Below are 16719 nucleotides of genomic sequence, written 5' to 3'. Positions count from 1 at the left end.
CCCCATCATAGATTAGTATATTCCTGTAGGTAAAACTAATTATTTTTAAAAATATAGTGCCCCCAAATTAAAATTCTCCTCCCTAATTGTCCTATATAAGTTTCCACAACTGTGATATGAAAGACAGGTATGATGGAAATACTGGAAGCATGTGATTCTTCTCCACAGTCTTGTGCCAGTTTCTAATTAGCACAGAAAGGTAAATGGTGCAAGGCAGTTTGCAGAGGTCTCCAGAGCCCCCTCTTTGTCTGCAAGACAGCTTTGCTGTTTGTCTTTGATTTATGGTTAGGGGGTCCCTGGATTAGGAACATCCAAAGGCAGTTGTGCCACCACAAGTATAGTTGTAAGCTTTCTTCTCTTCTGAAAGCTGTGAGAAATTTAGAGGTAGCCAGGGCGAGTGCTGGCACTCTCAGCAGCATCTTTAGTAAAAAAAAAAAAAAAAAAAAAAAAAAAATACTGTGGGCTGATGTGCATGCTTGGACCAAGGCCCAGCCTCAGATGGCAGTTCAGTATAAATTATTTTAACCTTGATAACGCAGCAGCAGTTAGATCAATGAAAGACTTGTGAGGTCGTCTAGTTCCTTCTTCCCGCTGAAGTACAGCTGTTCTCCATGAGGTGTCATTCAGACACACATTCAGTGTCTGGCTGAACAGAAAACCCCAGGGAATGCTTACACAGACTCTGAATGTTGAACTTTGTCAGAGGAGTCTCTTTCAAAGTAGGTGAAAATTAATGGAGATTAAAATGCCATAACGGATTGGGAATGCTCCCTGGCTTTGTCACAGGGAGGCCAGAACAGGTTTGTCCATTCCTGTGTGCTTAAGAAGATGGGTAACAGTTTAAGAGGCAAGGGTGACCTCTAGTACAGATGGAAAAAGGTGTGTATTAAATATTCCCATAGCCTGTCCAGTAAAATATCTTGTACTTGAGACCACTTTAAAGTGAACTGAAAACAAGCTGGTTAATAAAAAATAATTTTATTTTTATGAAGTACATTTCTGCAATGAATACGATCCCTTTTATTGGTTTGTTTGTGTCTTCTAGTTTAAAAAAAAAAAAAAAAAAACTTAACTGGGCAAGAGAGAAGGTGGCTGTCTCTTTGCTTCATCCTGACTTCTGCCCTCTGGGTTTGGGGAACCTCCTGTAGCCTGGAGCCAGAGGTACTGTGACCCTTATAGAAGTCACTGGGCTCACAGATTTCCATATTTTGTTATGATAGGATTTGGATAATTGTAAATATTGTTGTTTGGAAAAAAAAAAATGTTTTTTACAAGTATGCTTTACATGGCTATATGATAGAAAAAGATCTGGGCCTCTGGAAAGAGAGTAGGTTGAAAATGACAGGTGTCTTCATGTGTCAGACCTTCATGCTCCTTTAACTGAAAACAGGTAAAGTCTAATACTTCAGAGTTAAAGAAACTGAGTTTGCCCTTCTGCAAAGGCTAGCTAAAGGTTCATGCATAATTTAAGTCATACTTACACTCTATTTTAAGGTTTTAGGTGAGACTTAAATGACTTATCTGTCTTAAGCTGAATTTTCCCCCTAGAGAAGCAATCTATATGCAAAGAGTAAATCAGAGATACATTAATTTCTTCACTACATAACTTCAGTAAGAAACAAGGTGGTTTTTTGTGTGTGTTTTATGACTCGAACCACCTAGAAGGCAATGAAAAAAAAATCCCTGTGCATCACTGAGGTGCCATCTTTCCTACTAAGAATGAAGGTAATGCTCTGTGACACTAATGTAGCCTTGCACCATCTGCTTTTTCAGTCAATAACACTCAAAGCTGTTCCTTTCAGAATTCATTCATTTTAAATGTTTAATTTTTTGTGTGGAAATTATATAGATTATATCATTCTTTTCATATGTGGTTTTGTTTATAATGGATTTATATATTTTAAAGTCAAAGAGACTAAAACTGAAAATTAACAAGATAGAACTTAGTTGTGCAAAGTTCTCAAAGTAGACATTTCTACATTATAAGCTATTACTGATATAGATATACAAGTCCTTTGGAGGGGAGGGGATTTACATTATTCGTTAAGGTGTTGTGTTTTGTTTTTTTTTGTAACTTTTTAAAAGAGATCAGAAAAAGGAAAATCAAGTGTTTGATGTTTCTTTTCCAGTAAATTTCGTAGTGAAATAAAAACTCAGGATGGGCTGACAAACATAATCAAGTGTTTCATGCTTTTTAGGTATGGGAAGTTGACATGTAAACTGTAACCTCGCACTGAATAGAGCTATTCAAACACACAACTGTGGGTGTCAGCTCCAATCACATCCAGTGGTGTCAGGGGAAAGAGGAGGGGCGCTAAAGAGTTATTCAAGGCAATGTTAACTTCTCATTTGCAAAACTTGAACTCTGATACCAAACATTACCTGCCAATAATCCTTTGAAACCAAAACATGTGCCAAGTCCTTATCCATATAGTACTATCCATCTACATGTATGCCCCGTAGTACGAGGGACCATGTGCAGTAGTGGTTTCTTCCTCTGCCTAACCTGAGAAGAGGTACGGTCCTTTCTCACAAATTTGGATCTAATTCCTTATTAAAGGCTTTGTCACTATCAGTTTGTGTTAGTGTAAATTCCTCCATTTGCCAATGCAAACACTGAAACCAGTGAAGCTACAGAATTTGGAAGTTCTGCACAAAGGAAATTTTATGTTGGCAGTCTATTAAGATGTACATTGTGAAAATTAATTTTTATAGATGATCGTACTATTTGGGGATGGCATTGTATTTTTTAACCTATAATATTAAATTATTTATGTATAAAGGTAAGTGTGCCAAAGCAACAGTGAGCCTGAGGAAGTCTCCTGTGCACAAATTTGAATGTATCACAGGGAATGCGTTTGTATGGAAAAAATTGAAAGAGACACCAGAGGAGCTACTGTGTAATATGAACAGACAAAGCAAAAGGGCTACATGACAATCCAGGGAAAGAAAGAGAACTGTCAGATGGAATATAAAGGTGGAGCAATCACAGCTCCTTGGGCTGTGTTTAACTCCATTGGTGCCATGCCAGGGGGAGTGCCAAGATTAATTATTCATCAGTCTGTATATAGCAAACTTCTATGGTCTAGATACTTGTTACTAAAAATAGACCTCCCCACGAGACTTTCCTATCAACATATGCAATATACTCATATACAAGCAAAGGATTAGAGCAAAGAAAGGGCAGGAAAAATTTGAAGATACGTACTTTGCCTTTATATCAGCCAGTTTTTCCAGGAGACACATTAAGTGTTCATTGGAATGTTGTAATTTGGTGTTGCTCTGTTTCTGCACTGGCCAGTACTCACAAGCTATATTCAAAGGTCTTACTAAGATACACCCATGCAGAGAACAAATTAATATATATAGATGCCAGGTTTCTTGTTCTCATGAGTAGCTGATATCCTGGCAGATCTTTCTCAAGCTGTGATGTGAACTGGCAAGTGGGCTGCCAAGAATGAGATAAAAGAGCATGACAGAGACTCCAGAGTATGGTAATAGTATTCTCATCCCAGCCACACTTACACTGTTATTTTATTTATTATTTGTTACATGCCTGGGGTATGGCTGACACATTGCAAGAGAAAAGAAAAGATACTACTCTTGTGTCCTTAATGTATTTTGCTGTGAAACACATAGCTGTGCCTTCTGCGAAAGAAGACAGGCAAGCTTCCTTATTTCTGTGAGGCATAAGCTTTTCAGAAGCAAAAAATAACATCACAAATTCTAGTAACTCAAAAATAGTACCTGCAAGTTTTGTTACTTAAAAAAATGAACAAATTATTTCCACGGTTGTGAGGGGTTTTTTTTTGTTTGATTGATTTTTGTGTGTGTGTGCGTGCATGTGTGTTTTGTTTGTTTTGTTTCCCCCCATGGCAAGTTGTTTCTTACTTAGATATTTTGTTTTTCAAAGAGACAACTTCAGATTTTCACATAAGGACCGTTAATGAGTGCTCCTCTCATGCCTCTGGAAGCCTGTATCTCATTTCTGGTCTACAGAGCTATAATTAATGTCTCAGTATACTCAGTGTATAACACATTTCCCTCTGACATGCCCTAACCATAACAGAACCTGTGAAATCCTGATTTTCAGGTCTTATCAAGACCTTCCTTGAAGTAAATTGGGAGTTATTTTAAGTACAATTTTGATTAGTTATCAAAGATGGCCAAGATAGCTCAGATTCTAAAAGGCAGCCATTTTATGACTCTAATGCTACTAATGGTACCTAGGAAGGGACGTGACTCTAGGAACAACATGCCTTATATATGGGCACTTTCCTCTGCTTTATCTCTTCTCTGGAAAAGATACCATTATGCCTCGAAAGCTGTAATATTCCATGTATCTGCTGACAGACCTTTGAGCTAATGTAAAAACAGGCCTCTGGTAAAAACATACCTATCCCAAGGGATTATGGCACTTCAATCTTCCCTAAGGGCTGCAAGAGCCATGCTTGCAACACATACTTTCTATTAGATCAGAAATTGATAAACCAGGTGGTCTAAATGTTTTTAATTGAACTGAACTGAGGGGTGGCATGCACGACCTAGTCCATTTTAATCCGTTTATTATCAATATACATATTAATAACTTTGTGCTTGTGTATGAATGGATGACTTATATCTTTTTATTCCTAGCAGTTGGGTAGTTGTACACATGTAGGTGGACAACCACCGCATGCATAATATGAAACATTTGAACTTAAGGTAAATGGTGTTGAGGGATGTATTCTAATAGAACCATTTTGTTCTTTTCACTCTCTTTGAGTTGAACAAAGAAAAAATGTTTATCATGTGGGGAAGTAATTTAATCATGTTGTAATTACACTGGAATCTATGCAACTAGACAACCTTCTTGTCAAGAAGGTGCATTTTTACTGTTACTTGAACAACAGAACATTGATTTATACTTGTGGTTTCTACATAAAACAGGAGTACAAGCAATACCATGGTATTTTAGGGCATGTTTTGCTGAGTGATACCCATGAATGTGAGGCCTGTTTACTGTTTTGTCTGAGCAGTCTTTGTGAATAGACACTGCCAAATATGAAAAGAAGCAAAGAGGAAGCACGGAAGAGTCCAAGATAGACCAGAAAATACCCATAGAGTGTTACTTTAAAGAAGGTTGAGGAGAGAGAACAGAAAGCAACTTGTAATGGGAAGGGAGAAGGATAGAATCCAAAACTTTGGCTTTTACTCACTGTCTTGTTCCAGAAAACAGGAGTTTCCAGCTGTTCTTAATAAATAAGCATGACAGAACTAGAGATATAAAATGATCAAATATATCAGTTTGATTAATCAAACTGGTATGAAGGCTTCGCATAATGACTGACTGGTTGAAAAGTGCGTCATGAGTAAAACTTGTTAAAAATCTTAATATCTAGTTCTCTCAGAACTTTTATACCTTTCTGATTTTTTGCAATGGCAATTATAAACTTACTCCTGAACTTCTTACTTGGAGGCAGGCAGAGCAACACTATGTGGTTATATTAAAGCCTCATCTGAGAATATAGTTATATTTCCCAATCCTGTTATAACATGCTAATAGTCGGGATCTTTCAAAATAAACTTAATTAAATAGTTCCCTTGATGTGCTAAGTTAAGCATTGAAACAACTAGCATGGCATAAATCATCTAACAACTTTATAAATGCATTTTTCCTTAGATTTCATGCATCAGTGTCTCCTTGTACTCAGAATCATCTGATTCAGTTTCAGGAAATTCAGAGCACAACATTTTATGTTCAGAACATAGAGATGGCTGAACTTAGAGATTTGATGAGCAGTGACTGGCAGTTCATTTTTTATCCCAGGTTTCAACTGAAGTGGGGAGGTAAATGCTGGCAGGAAGAACAGGAAAGAAGTTTTAGAATGCTCATGCACAGTGCAGATCTTATCAAGCAACCTGCTCACCATTAACACACAAATTCTGTTCAATCCTTTTACTATTGCATTGGCTGATGTTACTTAATTATTTATTGATAATATTTTGTCTTTGTCATGCATGGCCTTTCACCCATATTTTAATGTAACCTTTATTCTGTAATAGGAGAACAGGCAGGGCTTCATGAAAGAACGGGCTGTGTTACCGCAACACGTTGGCCGGGAAGGTGATGCTGTGTAAAATAGTGTCCTCTACTGCATGAATCGAGCTAATACACTTGCAATATGCTACCCCAGGAGGAAGGCAGAGTGAAGTGGAAAAGCTCCTTCCCTTGAAATTAAGATATTAAGCTGCAGCTTTTCTGCTCGGGTATGATTACTGGATGCTATCCAGGATTTCTACTTAATCAGAACTGAAATGTTAATTTTCTTTCTTTTGGAGGGGATTTTACCATGAAAGGGTTTTCTTGCAAATCCTGTTGCTTACCTGCAGTTCCTTACTTGTGATATTCTCAACAACAGTGAAGACTTACCTATAGGTTACATTTTCCCTGTTAATGGGAATATGATTTATCTTGAGAAGTAAACCAGCTGACAAAAACTTGTCTTGAAGGGAGGTTTGGTCCATTGCAAAAGCCCATTACTATTATTGATACTGTTGCTGGGTTTTGTCTCTTTCATATGGATGAAGAAGACAGGTAATACGTGGTACACAGTATTCTTTGATGAAAATGCTACTACGTTCATTTCACACTTAAAAAACCTGAACAGTACGAAGAAGTTCAATCCTGACTTCCAGTACTCCATCAGGTGTCTAAGGAGGCTGGCAGTCCAGATTTCAGGGTGAATAACTCAGCTTTCACTGTTCTCAGTATAGTTACACAACCCATGACAGCAGAAGATATGAACCAGTTCAATGAACTTAGATGTTAGTGAAAGCAATATTTTAAATACTGTTAGCTATTGCCGTGGTATGGAGAAGCTTAATACGTTGTATAGTACTTCATAACATAACTCAGCCATGAGGCATTTCTCCTGTCCTATATTGTTGTTCCCTTCCACAGATACACAGACCTGTGCAGATTAACAGTGACATGATGGTTCAGGGATGCACAATAAAACATGAGTTACTTTTCAAACTTTATTCAAAATAGTTGTAATATTTATTTGGCCTCTCGGAGTGCTATAGGAATGATGAGCGGCCATTCTCAATCCTTTTCCACAAACTGGAAAAAAGAGGGATAGGTGTCATAAATTAGAAAAGTGTCCTCTTCGTCAAACTCTCTCCACATTGACTAGGTCTATCCCTACTCTTCCTATTCTGGATAAATTCATAGGTTTGGGAAGATAGGTTTTAGAATTAATAGAGGCTTTTGTGTTTTTTTTTTTTTTTTTTTTTTTTTTTAGTTTTTGTTTTGTTGTTTGTTTCTTTGTTTTAAAGAATATTACTGAGATATTTAAAGAATATTACTGAGAGTCCATTATTATTATTGACTTCACCATGAAACAGATGACAACCAATCAGAGCTTATATACTTAGCAGAGAATGTCATGTCTTCTTGTTATGTCTTTCTAGATTTTTATCCAGTTCTGATGATGCTATGTTAGAGCATTCTCCTGCTTTGTCTTCATTCTTTTGTTTTTTTGGTTGGTTTTTGGTTTTGTTTGTTTATTTTTTACTTTCAGAGTTTGAGAGTCTTATATGAAAATAATTTGGCTGCTATGATAGAATTTCTTTTCTGAATTTGATTATTCATGGTCTGGACCACTTTCTTGACAGCAGTAAGAATGGCACATCCTTCTCTTTAATTTGTCTGCTGTTATTTCTCTCTCATAAAGCAAATTATAATTAAATTATGCTTACAGGAATGGATTTGTAGCTGGAATTCCCTAGTGCCTAATAAATAGCAGAAGTAATGAGTCCATTGATCTGGGAAAGAATATTCCAGGAAGTATATGTTATGAATGAGTTTGCAGTGCAATATGACAACCCAGTGATTTACTGTGGATGGAGGCAGATCACGTAATACAAATGATTGTGGTCACAGTCACAGTCGCACAGACAGCTATTTAATAGCTGTCATGCTGCCCTTAAAAGACTGGGGCAAAGAGCGAATGTCTTCTCCAGTTCTTTTCAGAGATTTTGATACAACAAAATTAAGTGGAATGCATCATTCCTGCACTCAAAAAGTAAACTTGTTATTTTAGAAAACAGCAATTTTAGAAAAATATTTTTGGGGAAATAATAATAATAAAATAATAATAATAATAACAAACTGTTCTAGTTAGCTTTTCTACACACACAAGCCCATCTGATGAGAATATTGCCTTGTACATTAACGCTCAGGTTTTAATAAGAAGCAATTTTGTTGATGCTGACAAAGTAGTATTTTGAAAAATGTGGCAAGAGAATTTTAAAAATCAAATTTTGACCACTGATTTTTACATATTCTGAGCAAAAGTGAATGTAATGAATGATATATATATTGACCATAACACTCTAAAGAACATGTCCCATATATGAAGGGTTATGTGACAATTTTTCACTAATAAATTATAGTTCTGTAAAGAGGAAAATACTATATTTTTTGCAACCTGGAAGATGCTTGGAGGTTTTTAGAGAAAAACTTATGTTAACTAACAACTAATGCAGAAGAGGACAGCCTATCAAATGAAGCAAGAAAGAATTCCGTTATGTCAGACATCTAAAATCTCTACTATATCTGACATAGTGAAGAATGTGATTGGGTTTTTTGATATTTTCTGATTGACCTTTTTATTCGATAAAGTTGTAAGACTTCTTTTAATATGAAAGGAATATTTGATGAAATTCACGGAAAGCAGCCAACCTATTAGTTAATATTCCACATGACTGAACAATGTTATTGATGGATAATGTGCAATTTGGTGGAATATAGCAAGAAAACTCATGCATGTTTTTCCGCTTATATGTACAATCTACTAAATAAATGTATTCTTTATTTTTCTTATTATCCTATTAGAAGAATAAATAGAAATTAAGTGACAGAAGATTAAATATAGTTTTTCTGCTGAATTAATTTCTATTTTATAGTTTTTGAAAACTGGTGATTGATGTAAAACTGGTGTAAAAGTATGATGTCAGACTGCTTTAGACAAGACAGCATACTGATGGATTCAGAATTATACCTTCAACATAAGAACATGATAAATGTCTCCAAAACATAACCATAGAATACCATAGAGAATTCTGAATCTATTTGCAAATAAAGAAAAGCTCGTCCATCTTATCACTTCATTAAGAAGAAAGAATATGTAGTATACTCCCATTAGATGCTGTAGAGAATTTTGGGTGTAACAGATTTTAGAAAAATCTTTGTTTCAAATCAATATAAAACTACCTTTCTTGTCTCTGTTTTGTGGCTACAAGATTATGTTAATATTAATTTTCATTGAACATTTGTTTGATAGGTGTTCATGCTGTTGTCCTCTGCAACTATTTTGCTCTTTAGCACTTTTGCTATTTTTATGAAAACAGAAACAAAAGTGATGTTAATACAACCACGTAATTGTAACTTTTCCTTGCTGTTTCTATTCTGTCCAATGTTTCCTGGATCATACATTTTCAACCTCATTTGTCTATTTGGTTTTCAAGATGTGAAAGCATCTCTAAGGTATGTCACATTTTTCCCATATTGGTGGTAGCTGTTTTTATGGCTATTGTGTCATAAGCTATGCTGTACTATAGCAGAGCTATATCCTTACAGACTTGCAAAGACTGATGAATATTTTCATACCAGCTTGGTAATTGAGTCACAATCTTTGTCAGTTGCCTGAGGGCACAAAGCAATTCAAAGAAGTCATTTGGAGAACTCATCTTTTCAGACTCTTGTTCTCCATTTGCTAGACAACAAGGGTCTTTTTGTTTTCACAGTAAACCTCTGATTTTGTCAAGTGGAGAAGGATCATTCTTTACATGCTGTGTTCTTATATTCTTACTTAAACATGTTATTGGCCAGAAGCAGTTTGAGGATACTAAACTTAACTGGATCTCTGGTTTGACCCAGTACATCGATTCTGGTATTTATGCAAGAAAGTCTATATTCTTTCTCAGGTAGCTAGAGGTAAAAATAGTATTTGATTGATATGCACTCATTGGATATATGGAGGTCCTGTTCTTCACCCAGTTCTGAAGAGGACTGGCAAGACCTTGTTGAGCTTGCTTGAACAACCTTGTTGAACAACCACCTAAGACATACATAGCAAATATGTTTGTGAAAAGTAGAGCAAGAAAGTAAGAGGTAAAAGAAGGTCAGTTTGAAACTTCCAAGAGCAAGTTCTGAGAGCTCTCTCAATTTCAGTCCTTTATCACTTCCATCATCCTTTGGAGTTACACAAGTTTAATTTAGATTAAACTGGAAATGTGGAAACAATTCAGTCAGTGATGCATGAGGAACAGAAAACAGTTCTTCCCCTTCTGATCTTCTTTCAAGACAGAGGATAAAAAGCATATGATCTGTTCTTCCATTATTAAGATATATTTCCTAATACTTGAAGTAATCCTTGGAATAAGAAGATGCTGTTAAGACATACATACTTAGCAGGGTGGCACAAAGTCTTCTGTAAGCCTAATAGAAATGTAACATGACAAAGGTTTTGTTGAAAACCAGGGAAGTTTTAATGCAGGCTTTTTTTCATCTGTTCTTTTCAAACAGTACCTGTTGCAACTGTATGCTGCAATAGCAAAAAATTGCTGTCATTAATAGTATAGATCTATTTTACATGCAGAAATAGACTCAGCAGGATGGATCATTATGAAATTGTAGAAAACACTAACATAAACTCTGGGGATTCAGGTGGCTAATCTGGATAAAGGGTTTTTAAACCATGAGGCAAGGTTAAAGATAATGTGACATTGGAGAGTAGAGTGGATAAAATTAGATTAGACTTGGGAGAAGAAAGTGAATTCTGTCCTTTAGTTATCTTAAAAAAAAAAAAAAAAGGAAAAACAAACAAACAAAAACATATAACAGCTGAGACCAGAAAGTATCAAAATGATATGCCAATTATTAAGGCTGCTTTCCCTGTTTCTTCATATTGTGTGAGGCACAAATGAATATTTTTGTCATATCCCAGCCCAGTTTTACTATTACTCTCAGGGTTAGATCTGACTTTCCCAATCCAAACTTAATGGGAATTCCTCTCTTTCAGTATGACTGCCCATTTTTATTTTATGGTTACACAAAAAGCGAGATCAAGGCCAAGGCAGAAGGAGTGTAAGGAAAAAAGAGACTAAAGACCGGTCCCATTAGGAAAGGCATGTTTGTTGAGTGAACTTTTGTTTCGCACCAGTCTTGTAGAGGCTGACCAGGAACAGCAGTGCACCCTCTTTCCCAGGGCAGTGGGTACCCATTGCCCTAACTGCAGTGTGAGGATTGATTCCCAAGGAGCTTTGCCTAGGATGACAACAAGGGCAAGTATTACAAATTCTGTCAGTTTACTTCTACTGCTTTTTCAGATAATAAAAAAAAGGGGGGGGAGGGGGAATCTTCACAGATATCTCTTGTCCGTATCCTCACCTTCTCCCCTCCTTCAAGTACAGAAGCAAGGTTCATTTTTCCTTAATGCATTTTATACTGGGTTTTGAAATCTGCAGGTAGAAGGCACAGTGCTGTTATTATTACTTGTAAGAGACAACATGGGGAATGCCATCAGTGAATCTGTCTCTCAGAGTTAGGTTTGAAATTTGCAGTCCTCAGCTATCTGGCTAGATTTACGGAATAACTTCTGTTGTTTGTAATATATGAAGCAATAAATGGCTACTGAAAATGATTAATAGCCAAAGTGAAGCTCAGACATTTCTTTGATCTCAAAAGCCATTTATTGCAAGTATATGAAAGCAACAGATATTATTGCTATTATACAACAAATCATAAAATCAGAAAGGAGAAAAATGCATCTTTTTCTTCTTGTGGATGCTGAGAATGTGTCCCGCACTTTTCCTCTGAGCTGGATTTTCCATTGAAACACATGCTAGAGGCACAAGTGGGATCAATAACATCACAGACACAGCTTTAAATACTGATTAAATGATCAAGGACAGATACTGTTTGAGGATAAGCTGAAAAATTGTTCACAAAAGCAGCTGGTGCAGAAGAGAAGTGACCTGACTGGACAATGAGGGTTTTGTGTGCAGATCCGTTTGATTTGTTCTTGCTGAAATTCTATGCTTGTTATATAACCTTTCTTGATTAATTGAGCCTCAGTGCCAGGTTGTCAGCTGCAGCACAACCTGGCTTGGCCAACCGAAACTGGCACACCAGACTGCTGCTAGGCTTTACTTTGTTCTGCCCTAAACCTAGGACAGATTCTGTGCTTGTCTGGTTCTCCAGAATGAGATTTCAGACTGGCCTGACTATTTTAGGTGCTTCTAAATCCAAGGAGTAACTACTACAGCCAGTGTAACTGGGACACAGTATTGCCTCTGTCATAGTCTGTTTGCCATATGAATATTTGATGAGTTAGATGTTCCTGTTGTGGTTCTGTACCTACCATGTGAAGTTTCTTCTTCACATTGGGGAAAAAAAAAAAAAAGTCTAGTAATTTCCTTCCAACTTCACACTGGTCATAGTAGTCTGAAGGAGACTCTGGCTTTGGGAGGATATTTCTGGAAGCCAAGTCCTCTGGTCAGGCCCAAACAGCCTTTTGCACAAGGTAGGAAAAGAAGAAGCCATTCCACTGGTCCTGTGTCACCCAGAGAAGTCTGGTGAACCCAGAAGGCACCAAGTGCAATGGAACCACTAGAGGCATTCAGTGTAAATTTAATGAGAGTGAATCTGATATTGTATTTTTAGGCCCTAAGTGGAAGAGGCTTTAAAGGAGTATTCAGAGAGAAGTTATGAAGTTTCACCCTTATTCCATACAGTAGTAAGGAATGCTAGGGAAGGGCCAGGATTAGGAAAATCAAATTAGGGGAGAAGCTTGCATGTAGGTACTTTTTATTTTAACCTTTTTTTTTTTTTTTTTTTTTTTTTTTTTTTTTTTTCTGGCTATGATTGTATGAAGTAATATTGTTTCATTTCAAGAAGATTAATTGAAATAATTTACCTATCCTTGTGAGACAGAATAAAATTGGGATGTGCTGTCTCTAAGATGTGAGTAGCTGATTCTTCCCTGACTCTTTAAAGGGTGCCCATGGAGAAACCAAGACAGAGACCAAAACTTCCGTATCAGGGGAATCCTACAACACACTGGATGGAGGCATTAGCACAACCTTGTAGTTTCTTCTGCTTCTCCTTGTATGCTATGAGAGTTTCTTTATAGGACATTCAGGTACTGCACACTTTTTTCTTAATATAAATAATCTGTCTTTACTAAGAATGAAAGTTTGATAACATTACAGATCCAGATGAACCAGTATTTCTAACAGCTTGAAAGAGAGTATTGCCCAGTTTATTTGTTTGGATTTTCAAATTCTGGTGACATGTACTGCAGTTTATGGATTTTATGATGTCCAGGATAGCATTGGCTTCATCCAGGAGGTAAGTGACGATGTCTAATTAATGATAAATGTTTCAAACACATACTCACTGTAGTTACTATAGACTTCAAGTTGAACTCAGCAATTTATCTTTCTTCCTGGCTCATTAAACACTGTTTTGAGCTCCACTATCATACAGCTAATGATCATGTCTTTAGTAGTCTTTGCAAATCAGTCACCTCTGTCTTCAAATTAGTTCTGAAAAAGACAGGGAAGTCTAAAATAATCTGCAGTCCTGCAGTCAGACTGCAGCTGTTTTTCAGACTCTATTTAATTGAAATGCTGAGGTTTTCTCCCAGGGGTTGATGAGCTTTCTCAATAAAAGTTTCTCTCCTCTTGCTGGTCTGCATGTGCAGGGTCCAAGATTTAGTCTCAACTATGTTGTCTGCTTTTATTTATAATTTTTATGGCTGGATTATCGGTATTGACTGCTTCTCCTCAAAGGAGGATTTCCCATCATAGAGGAGTCCCTGGTGGCACTGTATATAGATATTACTAATGCATCCATCAGCAAATTATCTAGGCACCAATTACAAAATGGAGTCTCAGGTAGTGTGAATAATTGATTTTTTTCAGTGTAATAGCTGAATTAAGAAGTTGGAGAAGAGTCTTGTTATATATGGAGTGGTAATTCGTGTCGAAAAAATGGTTGATATTAATAAAGAAGGGGGAGATTTGGGAGTGTGGCCATGGGGGTTGGAAAGCCCCGTGGTTGATGATAAGATTAGACTCTTAACGATGAGGCCATCAGGAATGTAAAAGAGTTTAGAGGGAACAAAGAAGAGTGATTCAGGAGACTCTATGCAGTCTCGGGTTGCTTGTTCTCCAGCCATTAAGGCATGGGTGTTTGCCGTTGCTGTTATTTGCAAAGTTGTTTGACCAATAAAAAGTTTTTTTGAAAAGAACTGCTGTGAGGAGAAGGGTGTAAGAGGGGAGCCTGTCCTCAAGATAAAAAAAAAAAAAAAAAAAAAAAAAAAAAAAAAAAAAAGGCAACATGATATAATGAAGTTATGTCATCAATAAAGAAACAAAAAGAAGGAATGAAAAGGAACAGGCTAGCAGAACAGAGACCAGGACGGGAACATGCACATTGATTGCCTCATGAAGATAGGTTCAGCCAGACTCAGCAGACTGCTCAAAGAAGCTTGTAGAGAAAGTCGCTGGAAATAGGTGCACCGGAGCTGGGAAGAAGCTCAAGCTGAGAGAAGCGGACCTGCGCACACAACTGCCCCTCGCTGGTAAGCAGTTGCGCATTATGGGGAATCATACGTCCTTAGGAACAAAGACTGCCCCGGTAGGCTTACAGCTTATTCTCCTTATTAACAATTGGACAGTTTATGATCCTGAAATATAGGACCAAATTGAGGTCAAGGTGTGGGACTCTGCAACTAAAAGTGACAAGGTTGCGGTGGGATTGCTCAGCACCTGGCGAGCAATCTCTGAGGCCTTAAAGAGCCATGTGGGGCCACAATCAGAAATGTGGTTTGCCAGACAGCGAGGGAACTGCGGGCTCCTTTACTGATCCGACTGCTACGCCATGGGCCCCTCTGCTACTGCCATCGAATGCTTTTGCTGTTACGCCCCCTGGTGACTTGGATGTGCCTTTTGACCCAGGTCTTATTGGCCTTGAAATGGAGATGGGTATGTTTTTCTTCGATCTGGGAAGAACGGGATACATAAAGCCCGAAGGCTGAGTTGCTTGACAACTTAAAGCAAGATGTATTGTTCAAAAGGAATGGAAAATGGAGACTTGTTTGTAATCAAGAAAAGGAATGGAAAATGGAGACTGTTAAGTCATGGAACTTAAAGGATTGTTTGTTACCTTTTCTGATTGTATGTATGTATAGGCATACTCGGGTTTAGCATGTAAAAGCAATGTTCTATATATATTTAGAAAGTTTAATGTTCGTGTGTGCGTGTTGGTGTAGCGTAGACTCCCCTCACACCCAGCGCTGTTTATTTGCCTTTTGTTCCTTTTATAAATATTACTAAATTCAGATTGAGTTGAGACTTCATTTATAAGTCTTAATTTAAGGTCATTAGAAGTAACAGTGTGTTTTGTTCTCAGACAGAATGCAAAAAGAACACTCACCTATGTGTGGCACTGTAGTTCAAACTCAAAGCCTGCTTGAGTAGTAGGAATGCTTCTTCCATCTGCCAGGAGAGAACTCTATTTACAGCATTTTCAAGCTATCATAGCAGAGGTCAACCTTACCAATTGCAATTTTCTGTATGGTTGTGACTCTCATGTGAAAAATAAAAATCTCTCTGGAACTATTTTGGAAATTAGATCTACATTTTTAATAGCTTTAGTATGGCTCCTGCTGTGTCTTTCAGCAAACATTTGCTGAGACTCTGTATGAGATTTGCCTTACTTTGCATTTAAAAAACACTTCTCTTCACTTCTTGGGAGGTCAAGTGTCTGTATTGGATGATCTATACCTTTGAAAGTTCTTTCAGTTTTCTTTATTACTGATTGAATGGCTTGACAAAAAGTTCGAGTTCAGCATTGTGATCTGAAATTGATTGTGAACAGACGCATTCTAATCAAACTTGGGCACAAAGTAAGATAATATAGGGCTCTCTGCCAAGAACAGTCTGATCTCAGCTCCTGAGATCTTCATACTGGAGCACAGCAGCCAGCAGCCCTTAGCTGTCCACAGAGAACAGTTGTTTTGCTAAGGTAAGAATGGAGAAAAGTTTGGTGGTGGTGGTTTGTTTGTGGTGGACCTGTATGGGGTAGGCTTCCAGGAGGTTTGGGTTGCCTTGTCCTGCACAGGTGGAATTAGTGAATGCCTTCCCACTTTACTATCATTAAGAAAGAAAGGCAATAACACAAACACAGAACACAGGAGCTAAATCATCATTGGAAATAAATAGTCACAGTAAATCAAGCGGATTAATTTTGAAATGTGTATATTTGTATATGTTGTTTATACTGTTGCACGTAATTGTGTCACTTATGTTCCAGTCTGTCTTTATGTTTTATTGAGAAAGATTCCCAGAATAACGGACATGTCTCTGGGGAAAGGAATAGAACACTCATGGATTTCATATCAGGTGTCGAGGACACCAGATGATTGTTTGGGAAGCATTAAGTCTTTGGAGTGGACTCTTCCTGATGATTCATTAACTTCAAGAAGTATTTAAACAATGCAGTTTGATTCACTGTCCCATGGATGGGAGACTTTATCTCATCAGTGTTCATTATGAGCAGGTCATAATGATCTCATAAATCTGTAGAGGAAAGCTTATGGATATAGTCAAATGTCAAAATAATAAGCAATCCCAGGTTTAGAACTCTGCCTACACATTGTTAAT

The 16719-nt window shown here is 37.2% G+C and overlaps 1 long non-coding RNA gene across 3 annotated transcripts in view; it reads left to right on the top strand.

Annotated features, from left to right (window-relative positions):
- The window catches only part of LOC311439775, a 40140-nt gene extending 24465 nt beyond the window's left edge, over window positions 1–15675 (top strand). For 2 of the 3 annotated variants that reach the window (XR_014694993.1, XR_014694994.1), the window contains exons 5-6: window positions 11211–11331; window positions 13046–14400. This is a non-coding gene — a long non-coding RNA (uncharacterized lncRNA). Of the gene's footprint in view, window positions 1–11210; window positions 11332–13045; window positions 14401–15470 lie in introns of those variants that run through there. The other variant, XR_014694992.1, reaches the window with a different exon arrangement.
- Window positions 15676–16719: the final 1044 nt, after the last annotated feature.

Source organism: Aythya ferina, assembly GCF_964211825.1.
Source record: "Aythya ferina genome assembly, chromosome: 7".
Classification (NCBI taxonomy): Eukaryota; Metazoa; Chordata; class Aves; order Anseriformes; family Anatidae; genus Aythya; species Aythya ferina.
The sequence above is the reverse complement of the archived record's forward strand: the minus strand, read 5'-3'. Positions and strand labels throughout refer to the sequence as shown.